The 17,808-nt window shown below is 46.4% G+C and overlaps 1 protein-coding gene across 1 annotated transcript in view; it reads left to right on the forward strand.

Moving 5' to 3' along the window:
- LOC126419722 (NACHT and WD repeat domain-containing protein 2-like) overlaps positions 1 to 17,808 on the forward strand; it is a 561,067-nt gene that overhangs the window by 251,986 nt on the left and 291,273 nt on the right. The window lies entirely within an intron of this gene.

A 17,808-nucleotide genomic window follows, 5' to 3' on the forward strand; every position in this document is an offset into this window, starting at 1 on the left:
ATGGGACAACCGGAAGAGAAGAGAAATGAAGTGTTCGGGATGGTTCTGTAGGAGGATTCTGAAATGTAGATGGACTGATGAAGGATGGGGAGATTCTCCGGAGGACCACATAGGAGAGGAACATGAGCAAAACTTTGCCAAGAACAAGGACGAGGATGGGAAGGTTTGCACAAGTGGACAATTCGTGGTGCCCTCTCTGGTGTGTGGCAGAAGCTACTGCCTGTACTACTATCGCTTCTCCCATTCAATGTTCCAGTAGCGAACAGTCCACCGGAAGAACGATCGTTGCTAGACCTGTGTCTCCCTGTATCACACTAACGTTACGCTTTCAGCCGTTTCTCGATATACGCATAGGGAGGAGCTACATGTTGGTTGACCCTTACAGATATGTACGACCTCGGAATTTTAACAGTACCCCAAAACAAGATGCAAAACGCCTCATTTGTAGAGTCTGCGACTGGGATTGGGTGACATCTCCCTGGCGCCTTCACTCTTAGTAAAGCAGTTTGTAGGGAAAGTGCTATTGAACTTTGGATTCCCTCTTCCACCTCTATCGTCAGACCCACTAGCATTACTCAGATATGCCTCGAACGAAGGTTTTGTGGGCTACCTTCTTTGTGACTGAACGACACTTTGTGACGATCCGCCTGACGATCCACCAATGAATCCAGTCTGTTTTCTGCCTGACAAGCAATTAGATTTATGAAACTTCCTGGCAGATGAAAACTATGTGCCAGACCGAGGCTCTAACTGGAAGCCTTTGCCTTTGCCTTTCACACAGTTTTAAAGTGCCAGTTTCATATCAGCACACACTCCGCTGCAAAGTGAAAATCTCATTCTGGAAACATCCCCCAGACTGTGGCTAAGCCATGTTTGCGCAGTATCTTTTCTTCCAAGACTGCTAGTTCTGCAAAGTTCGCAGAAGAGCTTCCGTGACGTTTGGAAGGTAGGAGACGAGGTAGTGGCAGAACTGGAGCTGTGAAAGATAGGTCGTGAGTCGTGCTTGGGTAGCTCAGATAGTGCCGTCGTGGTAGCTCAGCGTGTTCGGTCAGAAGGTTAGCTGCCCTCTGTAATAAAAAACTGAGTCACTGGATCAACGACGAACTTAGAAGGTTGTGTCATGGAACGCCCGCACCTAACACATGCAGTGAATAATGACGAACGAAATGACATTACAAAAAAAAAAAGAAAGAAAAAATGTAAAGCATTTGCCCGAGAAAGGGAAAGATCCCGACTTCGAGTCTCGGTCCGGTACACAGTTTTAGTCTGCCAGGATGTTTCATATCAGCATACACTCCACTGCAGAGTGAAAACCCCGTTCTGGAAGTAGTTTTATGTCGCCATTCCTAGATATTTTGTGAATGTGGCTGTTTCTAGTGACTGTTCGGCAATGATGTGAGCATATTGTAACGAGTCTTTCTGTTTTGGGCATACGTTACGTTGAGAGCCGACCGTCAATCCGAGCACCTAGCAGCGGTCCTCTGCAGGTCTTCCTACATTTCAGTACGATTTTCTTGAGTTACGACTTCTCTGCATCGAACAGCATCATTAGCAAAATATCTCATGCAATTTCCTACGTTATCTACTTGAACACTTAAGTTTTATAGGATGTGAAGGATGTAAGTGCCATTACTTTTATATATAGTACCTTAACACGTATAGAAATTAGTGTGTCGGTCGTTTTCTCTCTGCGTCAGACTGTCTTGCCACAGACACATCACAACGTTTATGGCATGATGTTTTCTGCTTGGTCGCAACTGCACCGCTAAGTGGATTTCGCCTGTCAGTATAAAACAACCGTTTTGCGTCCACGTTTCAGCACCTGATGCAGTGCCCATGTTAAAGTAACCCTTAATGGCTTGCTCCTGCCACACGTACTAGGATGTATTAACCAACCTAAAACGTATGAGTTTTAATAGCTATAATCATTTGTCTACAAATGACATAAATACTGGTGTAATGTTGTTCAACACACCGTCCTCCGTCACCAATAGAAATATCTGCACCTATACTCGTTACACCCTTCTTACCGGGTGTACCATAATCAGTGGCGTAAATGAATACAGTTGAAAGTACACGATACTAGAGGCAAAAAAGCTTCAGTAAACACATGTCTGCAAACGAACCGTTCGCAAGGTAATTTCGACTTTGTGACTACCAACCGTTACTGAAGTGATTCTGTGTAAACACCACATTCGGAGCCATGGTGTGGTGTTTCCATTTACGAGGCGTGGAGTTGTAAACAGATTGGATACGCAGAACGGTACAAAGTCAAAGTGGCTTCACGTCAGTTGTGTGCTGAGCGTCAGCTGTGTTGTACGAGTGTTAGTGGTAACATGGAACATTAGGTAACGAGGAGTGTACAGGAACGCATTTCTGTATAATATGGCTAACAGCAATGCATGGGAGGCTGCACGCTTGTACCAGGAAGCATACTCTGCCAGAAGGCACCCCGAGAGTCGAACGTTTACAGGGCTGAATCGACGCTTCTGAGAAACTGAGAGCTTTGCACGTGCTGCGCGAACGGGTATGCCTTAACGAATTAAACCTGTGCTTCTGGGTATGGTACTGGAAACAGTCGAACACACTCCAGAAATCTCGACAAGGAGACCTGTGACACAAATATCTTGAATGAGTAATGTCTGGAGAACACTGCATCGCAACAGACTGTAGCCGTGCTACCTCCAACGAGTTGAGTGCCTTTGTCAGGCGGATTGTGGTCCTACGAGTAACGTTCTATCAGTGGATGCAGCCCAAGCTGTAGGAAACCATATGTCTGACAATAACACTTTATTTGCAGATGAAGGAGGCGTCACTCAGAATGGTGTATTTTTTCGCAATCATCACGTTTTTAGTCACCTAGGCTCCAACCGACATGCTGCGCTGGGGTCGCAGCATCACTGACGTTTCTCATTGAATGTGTGATTAGGGGTACCACGTGTTCCTCTTACTGGGCCATAAATATTAACCAGCTAATACAGTGAATGGAATTTTCTACTATGCTGAGATGACATCTAACGCACCTGTATGACCAAAGAATGATTGGGCGAGGAGGACCTGTACCGTGGCCTCCAAGATCACTTGATCTGAACTCCACGCATTTCTGTGTCTGAGGCCACTTTGAAGGTGCAGAGGAAGTCACTCTGGTTAATACCGTTGAACAATTGGAGAGACGCTGCTGCGTGTCCAGGTCGTTGATGTTGCTGTTAGAGTATTTGTATTTCTTCATGTTTTACTGTCCCCGTTAATACATATCGACAAAGCGAATACCGCAATAGACTAATACGGGACTGCTGTATCGAATGGGCACGTAAAATTCGCCTTTAATTACCATTCTGCTCATAATGCAAAAAAACCCGACGCTTCACGTCTGCGCTGGGCATCGCATGAAGGACTTGATAAGCATTATTTGTTTGGGATGACTCCAGCTACACAATCCAAAAACTAAAACTGCAAATATCTGCCGAAACACGAGAGAAAAGGTGCCGGACGACCAATGGCAGAGACACACATACACTGATGAGCCAAAACATTATGACCGTTTGATTAGTAGCATCTTTGTCCGTCTTTGGAACGAAATACATCACTGACTGCACGTATTTCTCGAGCTACGTGGCATCAGATGGCTATGCATGGGTCATGTAATTCGCGTTAATAACAGGCCGCCGAATTGCGTACGCGGTGATGGCGCCAGATTGTGAACCAGATGGGCTCCATAGGATCTTCATCAGGCGAATTTCGATGCAGGGACATCAACGTGAATTCACTAAAATTCTCCTCAAACCACTGCAGCACGGTTCTGGCTAGGAGACACAGACAATTATACTGCTCAAAAGTGACATCGCAGTCGGGGAAGACATCAAACATAAAAGGATGCAGGTGTCAGCGTGTTTTCGATTTCTACCACAGATGTCATGCAAGCGCAGGAAATGTCTCCCACAGCACAATTCAGCTCCCACCAGCCTTCATTCGTGGTGCGCTGAGCGTTACGAGACGCCGTTCACCTCGATGACGGCGTTTGTGGAGCGACCATCGACCTAGTGTAGCAAACATGTGATGCACCCGAATAACCGGTACGTTTCCATTGATCGGCAGTCAAATCCCGATGGTTTCATGCCCACTTCAATCGTAATCGACGATGTCGTTTGATCATTTTGATACCACGTAGGTTCACTGTGGAGCTCGATGTTCAACAATATATGTTGAACAGGGTGTTCCGGTAGATTTGTGCTCGCTCCAGCATTGTGCTCTTTCGGCAGAGATGCCACAGATCACCATCTGTCCTACTTTGCAGAGCAGACAAGCTTCCGAACCCCACGTTCCGTGAAGAGTCGTGGACGTCCAACCATTTATGGCCTAGTAGTAGTTTCACACTCCTTCCATCTCCCACGACAGCAGCACGTGAACATTCGACCAGCTTCGCCGTTTTGGAAATTCTCGTTCACAGGCTGTGTATTATAATTATATACCCTAAGTCAAACTCGCTTATGTCAGTGGATTTCACATTTTGCTGGCCAAATCTTCGGTATGGTTGGTGATACCCCGTCTCTGTCTGCTACGTTTGCTACCGCGCTATGTGCCCATAAGGCCACCACGCGGCATCCATTATCGCGGTGGACATGGTTGTGATGTTTTGGCAAATCAGTGTACATACGTTAGTACCCAGCGTTGCACAGGTATTTGTTTATTCCAGTCTTCTATTAGTCCATTTCCTCCTCCCCTCCCTCTGGCCAACTCCATCTGCCGTCATCATCATCAGTTTTCTGCTATGTTAGCAGGTAGTTTGCCTCTCCATTTTCTGCGATCCATTATTTCCTTCTTAAGGCTGCTGGATGTTGTACCTTCCATCACGTCATCCAGTATCTGGAATCTCTTCCTTCCTCGCTTCCTTTTCCCTTCTAAATAACCTTCTAAGACTTTGTTTATCAGTCCGTCATTCTTTCCTAATATATCCCTAATCCAATTTCTTTTTCTTCTTTTTATTTCATCTAGTAACTGTCTTTTCTCTCCCACTCTTCTCAGTTACTCTTCATTTTTTATCCTGTCCATCCAACTTATTCTTTCCATCCTCCGCCATGTCCTCATCTCAAAAGCCTCCCGCCTTTCTCTGTCTTTCTTCTTCAAAGTCTATGTTTCAGCGCCATACAGAATACTCCATACAAACCATTTTTGAGTCTTTTCCTCAATTCTCTGTCCAGAATGCTGCAGAAAGTTCCCCTTTTCCTATAAAATACCTCTTTTGCCATTCCAAGATACTTAAAATTTTGCACCTATTCTAATGTTTCTCCATTCAGCATAATTTTTATTTCTTTATTTCCTCAAGGTTCCAATACTTACGTTTTCCTTGTGTTAATTTTCATTCCATAATTTTTTTCCGTTAGTGTCGATGGTGTCCACTAAATTCTGTAATTCTTTTTCCCCTGTTGTTAGAAGGATCATGTCATCAGCAAACCTGAAACACCCTACTCTTCTTTCTCCAATTTCTACTCAACGGGAGTACAATGACATATGTTTGTAGGTACATTCAGCGGCGAATGTGGATACTGTCTACATCTACATCTACATCTATACTCCGCGAGCCACCTTACGGTGTGTGGCGGAGGGTACTTATTGTACCACTATCTGATCCCCCCTTCCCTGTTCCATTCACGAATTGTGCGTGGAAAGAACGACTGCTTGTAAGTCTCCGTATTTGCTCTAATTTCTCGGATCTTTTCGTTGTGATCATTACGCGAGATATATGTGGGCGGTAGTAATATGTTGCCCATCTCTTCCCGGAATGTGCTCTCTCGTAATTTCGATAATAAACCTCTCCGTATTGCGTAACGCCTTTCTTGAAGTGTCCGCCACTGGAGCTTGTTCAGCATCTCCGTAACGCTCTCGCGCTGACTAAATGTCCCCATGACGAATCGCGCTGCTTTTCGCTGGATCATGTCTATCTCTTCTATTAATCCAACCTGGTAAGGGTCCCATACTGATGAGCAATACTCAAGAATCGGACGAACAAGCGTTTTGTAAGCTACTTCTTTCGTCGATGAGTCACATTTTCTTAGAATTCTTCCTATGAATCTCAACCTGGCGCCTGCTTTTCCGACTTTTTTTTTTATGTGATCATTCCACTTCAGATCGCTCCGGATAGTAACTCCTAAGTATTTTACGGTCGTTACCGCTTCCAATGATTTACCACCTATGGCATAATCGTACTGGAATGGATTTCTGCCCCTATGTATGTCTGCCAAAAACTGTTTCGAATAGAGTTTGGAGCATCGAGGCAAGACATTTGAACGTTTTGTATGACGCAGTAGTTTTGCGCACATTCAGTGCTCATGACGTCATTTCACCTGAACTATGTGTCGTCCAATGGTGTAATTTTTCTAGTACACTACTGGCCATTAAAATTCCTACACCACGAAGATGACGTGCTACAGACGCGAAATTTAGCTGACAGGAAGAAGTTACTGTAATATGCAAATGATTACCTTTTCAGAGCATTCACACAAGGTTGGCGCCAGCGGCAACACCTACAACGTGCTGACATGAGGAAAGTTTCCAACCGATTTTCGTACACAAACAGCAGTTGAACGGCGTTGCCTGGTGAAACGTTGTTGTAATGCCTCGTGTAAGAAGGAGAGAAGGAGAAATGCTACCATCACGTTTCCGACTTTGATAGAGCTCGGATTGTAGCCTGTCGCGATTGCGGTTCATCGTATCGCGACATTGCTGCTCGCGTTGGTCAAGATCCAATGACTGTTAGCAGAATATGGAATCGGTGGGTTCAGGAGGATAATACGGAACACAGTGCTGGATCCCAACAGACTCGTATCACTAGCAGTCAGGATGACGGGCATCTTACCCGCATGGCTGTAAGGGATCGTGCACCCACGTCTCGATCCCTGAGTCAGCACTTGGGGACGTTTCCAAGACAACAACCATCTGCACGAATAGTTCGACGACGTTTGCAGCGGCATGGACAATCGGCCTGGAGACCATGGCTGCGGATACCCTTGACGCTGCATCACAGACAGGAGCACCTGCGTTGGTGTACTCAACGACGAACCTGGGTGCACGAATGGAAAAACGATACTTTTTCGAATGAATCGAGTTCCGTTTACAGCATCATGATGGTGGCATCCGTGTTTGGCGACATCGCAGTGAACGCACATTGGAAGCGTGTATTCGTCATCGCCATACTGGCGTATCACCCGGCGTGATGGTATGGGGTGCCATTGGTTACACGTCTCGGTCACCTCTTCTTCGCATTGAAGGCACTTCGAACAGTGTACGTTATGTTTCAGATGTTTTACGACCCATGGCTATACCCTTCATTCGATCCCTGCGAAACTCTACATTTCAGCAGGATAATGCACGATCGCATGTTGCAGGTCCTGTACGGGCCTTACGGGATACCGAAAATGTTCGACTGCTGCACTGGCCAGCACATTCTCCAGATCTCTCACCAATTGAAAACGTCTGGTCAATGGTGGCCTAGCAACTGGCTCGTCACAATACGCCAATCATTACTCTTGATGAACTATGGTATCGTGTTGAAGCTGCATGGGCAGCTGTACCTGTACACGCCATCCAAGCTCCGTTTGACTCAATGCCCAGGCGTACCAAGGCCGTTATTACGGCCAGAGGTGGTTGTTCTGGGTACTGATTTCTCAGGATCTATGCATCCAAATTGCGTGAAAATGTAATCACTTGTCAGTTCTAGTATAATATATTTGTGCAATAAATACCCGTTTATCATCTGCATTTCTTCTTGGTGTAGCAATTTTAGTGGCCAGTAGTGTATATTAAGTTTAATCATGAATACTTACTGCAAAATTTATCACGCAGACAGTGGGTGGTAAAGAAATAAAAATAAAAACGTCGTGCCCGGCTCAAACGTAAGTTCAATTCCCCTTCTTAAATCGTCAGTAGTGCCGAGGCTTCATGTGGTAGTTGTACTGCATGGGCAGCGAAAATGTAATAAGCGTTAAACATTTTTCGTTTCGTAATTTTTTGCGGTCGTCAGCGAAAAAGAGTTTCTAAAGATTACTTACATACCTATATACACACTTAGGTACGTACAGAAATTTTTATAGTTTGAATGGATACACACTGATAAGCCAAAACATTATGACCACTGCCCGCAGCTACGTCGGATGCCGCCTGACGGTGTTGCGGACACGTGACGCGGCAACAAAAGTATGTAAAGAGAGCAGACACAGACGGTGTATCACCGTAGCAAGGTATGGGCTGCAGACGGGGAAATCCATTCAGATAGGCGGCTCTGACAAAGGGCAGGTTACTATCACGCACAGCCTGTGAACGAGCACATCTAAAACAGTGAAGCTGGTCGTTTGTCACGTGTTACGGTCGTGAGCACGTATACAAAGAGGGAGTAGGGCGCTGTAACTACTGCTACTGCTAGGCGCTAAATGGTTGAACGTTCAGGACGCTTCACAGAACGTGGCGTTCGGAGGCTTGTCTGCTCTGTAAAATAGGACAGATGGTGATCTGCGGCATCTCTGCCGAAAGAATCAAATGGAGAGGCCATGCGCAAGTGTATCAGAGCACACCATTTATTGTACATTGTTGAACTTCGAGCTCCACAGCAGATCACCCCAAGTTGTTCACATGTTGACCCAACGACATCGCCAGTCGTAACTATTGCGATTACAGTGGGCACTGGTCTATTGGGATTCGACCGTCGGTCAATGGAAGCGTGTCGGCTCTTCCGGTGAACCGCATGTTTGCTGCACTAGGTCGATGGTCGTCTCGACAAACGCCGTCATCGAGATGAACGGTGGCTCGAAATGTGCAGCGCGCCACGAACGCAGACTGGTGGGAGCTGTCTTATGAAACCTTCTCCTCCGCTTGCATGGGGTCTGTGGTAGTAACTGAAAACACGCTCATAGCTGTGAGCCAACTGAATCCCATCGTGCTTGATGTCTCCCCAGACGGCGATGTCATCTTTCAGCAATATAATTGTCCGTGTCTCAGGGCCAGAACCGTGCTACAGTGGTTTGAGTAGCATTATTGTAAACTCACGTTGATGTCTCGGTGACCAGATTCGCCTGATGTAAATCCTACGGAAACTATCTCTATCGATATCGGGCATCATCATCGTGTGTGCAAATCAGCGGCCGGTTATTTACGCAAATTATGTGATCTTGTCGTAGACATGTTATGCCACCTACCACCCCCTCTCCCACACACACACACACACACACACACACACACACACACACACACACACACACACACACACACACACACACACACTAACAAACCTTCAGATCCCTAATAGGTAGGGATGTATTTCTTTCCAAAGACGGACAAACAAGCTGTTAAGCAATTTGTCATAATGTTTTGGCACATCACTGTATACACTCCTGGAAATTGAAATAAGAACACCGTGAATTCATTGTCCCAGGAAGGGGAAACTTTATTGACACATTCCTGGGGTCAGATACATCACATGATCACACTGACAGAACCACAGGCACATAGACACAGGCAACAGAGCATGCACAATGTCGGCACTAGTACAGTGTATATCCACCTTTCGCAGCAATGCAGGCTGCTATTCTCCCATGGAGACGATCGTAGAGATGCTGGATGTAGTCCTGTGGAACGGCTTGCCATGCCATTTCCACCTGGCGCCTCAGTTGGACCAGCGTTCGTGCTGGACGTGCAGACCGCGTGAGACGATGCTTCATCCAGTCCCAAACATGCTCAATGGGGGACAGATCCGGAGATCTTGCTGGCCAGGGTAGTTGACTTACACCTTCTAGAGCACGTTGGGTGGCACGGGATACATGCGGACGTGCATTGTCCTGTTGGAACAGCAAGTTCCCTTGCCGGTCTAGGAATGGTAGAACGATGGGTTCGATGACGGTTTGGATGTACCGTGCGCTATTCAGTGTCCCCTCGACGATCACCAGTGGTGTACGGCCAGTGTAGGAGATCGCTCCCCACACCATGATGCCGGGTGTTGGCCCTGTGTGCCTCGGTCGTATGCAGTCCTGATTGTGGCGCTCACCTGCACGGCGCCAAACACGCATACGACCATCATTGGCACCAAGGCAGAAGCGACTCTCATCGCTGAAGACGACACGTCTCCATTCGTCCCTCCATTCACGCCTGTCGCGACACCACTGGAGGCGGGCTGCACGATGTTGGGGCGTGAGCGGAAGACGGCCTAACGGTGTGCGGGACCGTAGCCCAGCTTCATGGAGACGGTTGCGAATGGTCCTCGCCGATACCCCAGAAGCAACAGTGTCCCTAATTTGCTGGAAAGTGGCGGTGCGGTCCCCTACGGCACTGCGGAGGATCCTACGGTCTTGGTGTGCATCCGTGCGTCGCTGCGGTCCGGTCCCAGGTCGACGGGCACGTGCACCTTCCGCCGACCACTGGCGACAACATCGATGTACTGTGGAGACCTCACGCCCCACGTGTTGAGCAATTCGGCGGTACGTCCACCCGGTCTCCCCCATGCCCACTATACGCCCTCGCTCAAAGTCCGTCAACTGCACATACGGTTCACGTCCACGCTGTCGCGGCATGCTACCAGTGTTAAAGACTGCGATGGAGCTCCGTATGCCACGGCAAACTGGCTGTCACTGACGGCGGCGGTGCACAAATGCTGCGCAGCTAGCGCCATTCGACGGCCAACACCGCGGTTCCTGGTGTGTCCGCTGTGCCGTGCGTGTGATCATTGCTTGTACAGCCCTCTCGCAGTGTCCGGAGCAAGTATGGTGGGTCTGACACACCGGTGTCAATGTGTTCTTTTTTCCATTTCCAGGAGTGTATATCTAGCAGTTTCTTCATTTGCCTTGATGTGGGCGAGCGCTTGCCGAGCGTGATCTAAACAGCATCGTGGCCATGGAGCCGCGACACAATTCAGCTTAGAGTGTAGTGCATAAAGGTGGTGCATCACGCCAACACACACTGGCATTTTGCAGCTTATGCTTAAGGGGGCAATGCAGAGTGAGCTCCACATGCTCGTATCCTCCGAGTATCGGTTATATTTGGCAGCATCCAAAAAAAAAAAATGTTTCAAATGGCTCTGAGCACTATGGGACTTAACATCTATGGCAGAGAAAATCCCTGACCCCGCCGGTAATCGAGCCCGGTAACCCGGGCGTGGGAAGCGAGAACGCTACCGCACGACCACGAGATGCGGGCGGCGGCATCCAGTGACCTAGAGTAAGGTATTCTTCTCGACTCCCCCATTCTCTCTCTCTCTCTCTCTCTCTCACACACACACACACACACACACACACACACACTCACACACACACACACACACACACACACCCTCCCTACCTACATCGCCCCCGCCCCCCCTTCAGCCGCAGCCAAATGCCTGCAGCCCACTTACCGTTTCGTCCATGGAGTGTTTCTTAAAGCATTCTGACATACTTTCGGAAAGGTTTGCGTGGTACATTGTCTTTCTAAGCGGGATGGTTGGTTGTAGAGCGTTTTATGTGAGCCAACGGATGCAGGGGACTGGAAATTTGTTTCTCTGTTATTGGGGGACGGAAGGCTTATGAGTGGCCCAATTTCTTCTTCGATAAACTTCTTCCTCATGTGAGGAAACGCCCATCGAAGTTTCATGCTTGAGCTTGAGTAATTGTGAACTTAAGAGAATACTTTTCAGTAAGAACCTAATATGAGTTGTGCTTATTTTATACAGATCTGAAGTCTAGCTGTAATATGACTTTACTGACTGAGAATCGTACCCTGAAACTCAGACCTTTTAAGTGTGACCTGTCATCACGCACAACGGATTCTGTCTGTGTGCACACCTCCCATCTAGTATCCTCGTAGAGTGACGAAAATGTCTTGTACGCTGGAAGAAAATACATTTCTACTGGAGCTTGCAGCATGCGTAACGTTAAGTTTTGCACACGCTTGTGCTTAAGAGAACGGCGCACGTGGAAGGAAAGCAGCGAAATATTAGTGACTTGTGCTGAAGAAACACAGCTACTGGCATGGATGCTCTAGGGCCGCAGGACTGGATCTTGTGCACAGGCACATTACTGAACAATTACGTGTCTTAGAGCAGGAGAAAGGATGAATTTAAGTTTAAAATCTTCATGCACTCTAAATTTTTCTGAGATACAAGTATTTTTAAGGGAGTCGATATTGATCATCATGGACTGACATAGCGTGTTGCTGAAACTCCGACATCTAGCGTTTGACAAATGTCTTGGAGGCCACAACAGACGCATGGACGTTGGGTATTGACGATTGACGTCCGCTTACTTTGGATAAAAGGACATCACTCCATTTCTAATAATGAACCTGTTCACTTCCCCGCTAAGAGCAGAATTACGGAAAGACAGTTCTCCCCAAAATTGATCCGTCATACAGATTTCAGTTTGAGAGCCAGGAAACCTGCTTTCCACGACTGGAACTTTGAATGGTACGTATGCCAGCACTATGAGGTCGGCCGCTGTGCGGTTATACAACCGAAAATTTCTTTGCAGACATGGTTCATATCTGTGAAGCTCGTACTGGGACGCACCAAATACTCGGTCACACAGGCGGTCTTGTACAAGAAATTAGCTGCCAGTGACTACCCATGCTCTACAAGTGTAACTGCTCTAGTTCACTAGATCGAGCGAATACAGGGATTAGCGGCCACAAGGCAATTACTGCTAGGCTGAATGCCGTAACACCTACAACCATCAAACATAAATGCAAAGTACATCTATTTAATAAAGCTGATAAAAAAGCTCTTAACGCCGTTTTAAGAGACAGTCTTCACGCCTTCCGATCTGATCATGAAAGCGTAGAAAAGTCGTGGAGTGATTTCAAAGAACGAGCGGTCTAAGGCGCTGCAATCATGGCCTGTGCGGCTGGTCCCGGCTGAATTTCGAGTCCTCCCTCGGGCATGAGTGTGTGTGTGTGTGTGTGTGTGTGTGTGTGTGTGTGTGTGTGTGTGTGTGTGTGTGTGTGTTTGTCCTTAGGATAATTTAGGTTAAGTAGTGTGTAACCTTAGGGACTGAGGACCTTAGCAGTTAGGTCCCATAAGATTTCACACACATTTGAACATTTGGTTTCAAAGAGATAGGATCGACGGCAATTGAGAGATATATGCAACATAAATTAATAATTGATGGTACTGGTCCCCCATGGTACACGAAACGGGTCAGATCGCAATTGCAGAAGCAGCAAAAGGACCATTCCTAATTTGAAAGAACGAAAAATCCCCAAGACTGGCAAATTTTAAGTTAGAAATATGGCACGTATTGCAATGAGAGATGCTGTCTCGAAATCTACCAGAAAACCCAAAGAGATTCTGGTCATACATAAAGCACACCAGTGTCAAGACGCAGTCCATACACCCGCTGCGCGATGTCAACGGTGAAGTCACTGATGACAGTGTCACTAAAGCAGAGTTATTAAACACGGTTTTCCGAAACTCCTTCACCAAAGAAGACGAAGTAAATATTCCTGAATTCCAATCTAGAACAACTCCAAATATTAGAAACATAAAAGTAGATATCCTCGGTGTCGCAAAGCAGCTTAAATCTCTTAATGAAGGCAAGGCTTCTGGTCCAGATTGTATACCAGTCAGGTTACTCACAGAGTATGCTGATACAATAGCTCCATATTTAGCAGTTATATGCAACCGCTCGCCCACAGAAAGATCCGTACCTTAAGACTGGAAAATTGCTCAAGTCACACCAATACCCAAAAAGGGAAGTAGGAGTAATCCGTTGAATTACAGGCCCATATCACTAACATCGACTTGCGTTAGGGTTTGGAACATTTACTGTGCTGGGCCATTATGAATTACCTGACAAAAAACGATTTATTGACACCTAGTCAGCACGGATTGAGAAAATATCGTTCTTGCGAAACACAACCAACTCTTTATACTCATGAAGTAATGAGACAGGGAATATCAAATTGATTCCATACTTTTAGATTTCCAGAAGGTTTTCGACACCGTTCCTCACAACCGTCTTCTAACATCCTGTCAGAAAGGTCACAGTTCGTAGTAGTAGACGAAAAGTCATCGAGTAAAACAGAAGTAATATCCGGCGTTCCCCAAGGAAGTGTTATAGGCCGTCTATTTTTCCTGATCTATATTAACGTTATAAGAGACGATCTTAGTAGCCGTTTTAGATTGGTTGCAGATGATGCTGTCATTTACCGTCTTGTAAATTCACCAGATGTCCAAAACTAATTACAAAATGATTTAGATAAGATATCTGTACGGTGCCATGAATAAAGAAAAGTGTGATGTTATTCACATGAGTACTAAAAGAAATCCGCTAAATTTCGATTACGCGATAAATCACACAAATCTGAAGGCTGTAAATTCAACTAAATACTTAGGGATTACAGTTACAAATAACCTAAATTGGTAAGATCACATAGATAATGTTGTGGGTAGAACAAACCAAAGACTGCGATTCATCGGCACAACGCTTAGAAGGTGCAACAGGTCTACTAAAGAGACTGCTGACACCACGCTAGTCCACCCTATTCTGGAGTACTGCTGTGCAGTGTGGGATCCGCGTCAGGTGGAACTGACATATAACATCGGAAAAGTTCAAAGAAGGGCATCTCGTTTTGTAGTATTGCGAAATAGGGGCCATAGAGTCACAGACATGATACGTGTATTGGTATGGCAATCATTAAAACGAAGGCGTTTTTCGTTGCGACGGGGTCTTCTCATGAAATTTCAGTCACCAATTTTCTCCTCCGATTGCGAAAACATTCTGTTGGTTTCCATCTATATAGGGAGAAATGATCGTCAAGATAAAATAAAATAAATCAGGGCTTGCACATGAAAATTTAAGTGCTAGTGCTCCTTCCCCCCCCGCCGTTCGAGAATGGAACCTTAGAGAGCGAACTTGAATGTGGTTCATTGAAACCTCTGCCAGGCACTTTATTGTGAATACCAGAGTTATCACGTAGATGTAGATATGTATAGATAGTATTTCCTTGCGTAGTTGTATGGGTCTTGTCCTAGCATGGAACCATACAGGTTCGAAAACTGGGATGACTGCGTGTGTTTTTACTATACATCAATAATTTATCTTTGTAAACTTCGCGTTGCCGAGCTTTCATTTGCTGTTGAACTAATTCTCCTATGGAACAGGAACAGTTCAATACCTAGGTCAAAATTTTGCGTTTTAAATTTACATTACGAACTTATCTTTGCACTTCTCACTCTTGCGTTGATCTATTGTCAAAATTGCACTAATGTTAACTTGCCACTGGTACACCTACTGCTGGATGTATAGTGTTGGTCTTGTAGTGTTTTGATTTTATGTGAAGAACTTGTGTTTGTCTCTCGAACTCTTCCTATTGTTCTGCTGTTGAAATTCCCAATTATATTAACATGGCACTGTTCTAACTACTGTTGACAGTATGATCTTCACTGCCCAAAGCAAAATAAAATAAAACAAAACAGTGGGTCGACTGCTCCGTTGCGCCGCCAGAGGAACTGAAACCGATAGCAAAGGCGGATTCCGCTGGACGCAGAAAGCGCGGATGCTTTTGTGAAAACATTTAAAAGCCGAGGCTGGAGTGAAGAGAAAAGCCGCGGGCCTGGAAGTGCACTCCAGCAGCCGGCCCGGCCGCTAATGTGGAACTCGGCGGTGCGGGGCGGGTCGGCCATTTCCCAGATGGCGTGCCCGGGCGTTAAATAACCATGCACTAGCCGCAGCAGCCACTACTACAGCCGGAGGACCGGATAAAATTTTCATCCGGCCCACACCCTGCAGTCGGCCGGAGCTTCTCAAAGTTTAACGGCCAGCGCGGAACTCTGTCGCTACCCACTTCGCTTCCCCATCTTCCCCTCTCCAGCTCTGCCTTCATCCTATGTGAGCCTCACGGAGTTGGAATACATGTGCATTAAGCACTGCGTACTACGGATGTTGCCGACATCGAACCGAAATAGTCAAGTGTCTCTGATACGACTGTTGTTTATATTTTGCATCAAGGTATAAACCTTAATATTCCACATACTAACTCTGTTGTCAAACACTTATTTATACTACCGGTAATGGTGCTGAAACAGTCCAGGACTGTGATATCATTCGACAACAATTGTAGTAGCACTTTTCACACACGTAAACTAACAGCACATCAGTTAAGCTTTGTACGAGGGGCATTCAATGAGTAATCCAACACTTTTTTCGTCTGATAGCAGATTGGCGTCATTCAATACACCGTATAATTCCCAGTGCCTTTTGGCTATAAAACCATGTTTTTCAACATAATCTCCGGTCAGTGCGACGGCGTTACAGCACCTCACTGGCAGGGCTGTATGCCCGCACGGTACCACTTCACTGGTCGACATCGGAACCAACGTCTTGCTGCAACAATAGTCTCCCCACCACCCACGTACTGCTTCCGACGGAGCGGATCCTTCATTGGGCCAGACAAATGAAAGTCGGAACGTGCGAGATAAAATCTGTAGGGTGGATGAGGAAGAACGGTCCAATGAAGTTCTGTGAGCTCCTCTCGCGTGTACAGACTTGGTTGAGACCTCGCGTTACTATGGAGAAGAAGTTCGTTCGCATTTTTGTGGTCATGAACATGCTTAAGTCATTTCCTCAGATCCCTGAGGGTAACAGAGTTGACTGGAAAGATGACCGTTGCGCCATGAGGGAGGTCATCAAACAGAATAGTAGCTGCAGAGACCCGGGAGACCGTCCACATGACTTTACCAGCTGAGAGTGCGGCTTTCAACTTTTTCTTCGGAGTGGTTCACTGCATGGACTGCCCTTTTGTTTCCGGTTAGTAGTGGTGAACCCATGTTTCATCTCCTTTGATGATGATCGACTAAAAATTGTCACGGTCAGCGTCGTATCGCACAAGCAATGCCGCACAGATAGTAACTTGTTCTTTTTTATAGTCTTCTGTTAGGCGGCGTGGAACCCAATGAGCACACACCTTTCTGCACGCCAGCTGTCTGCGAGTTTTTCATCACTACCAGTAGAGACGTCCAGTTGAGCAGCAGGATGTTTGTGATCGTCGATCAGCTGCAAGAAGTGTATCCACACTTTCCAACACTGGAGGAGTCACAGCTCTATGCGGCTGGCCTGCACGCGGGAAATCGGATATGTTGGAGCGACCCTGTTGCTATGCTGACAGACACCTTGCTCAACCGCAGTGGTTACACACTGGACTCGCATTCGGAAGGACGACGGTTCAATCCCGCGTCCGGCCATCCTGATTTAGGTTTTCCGTGATTTCCCTAAATCACTCCAGGCAAATGCCGGGATGGTTCCTCTGAAAGGGCACGGCCGACTTCCTTCTCCGTCCTTCCCTAATCCGATGAGACCGATGACCACGCTGTCTGGTCTCCTTCCCCAAACCAACCAACCAACCAACCTTGCTCAACAACTCACCGTGCTTTTGTTCAATGCTAGAGGTCTTTACACGTGCTGCACGTTACAGACGCCACTTCGAAGGCTACGTATTGCGCCGCTACCTATCGCCACCTCGTGAAACTCCAGGCTCTGAAGCGGGAATATTCCGAGATGTCCTACAACAAATTTCGCATTTTTTCAACCGGAATTGGCTGAGAAAAGAATGTGTTGCATTACTTATTGAAGGCCCTCGCAGCAGCTAGTAATTAAAGCGAATGTAGTTTCGGACCATTATAACAACTTAAACCATCTATTTTCTGCAGTACCTTTTAAACTCTTGTCCTTCAAACTTTAATAATTAATGTTAGCTAAAACGCAAATAATTAACTTCATATTTGTGGATTTGGAGACACTTTCGTGGTCAGGACCAGGACACTAACACAGGTTACGTGTCGTAGACCACTGATGTTCTTCT

The sequence above is a fragment of the Schistocerca serialis genome, chromosome 9, assembly GCF_023864345.2.
Source record: "Schistocerca serialis cubense isolate TAMUIC-IGC-003099 chromosome 9, iqSchSeri2.2, whole genome shotgun sequence".
NCBI classification, from domain to species: domain Eukaryota; kingdom Metazoa; phylum Arthropoda; class Insecta; order Orthoptera; family Acrididae; genus Schistocerca; species Schistocerca serialis.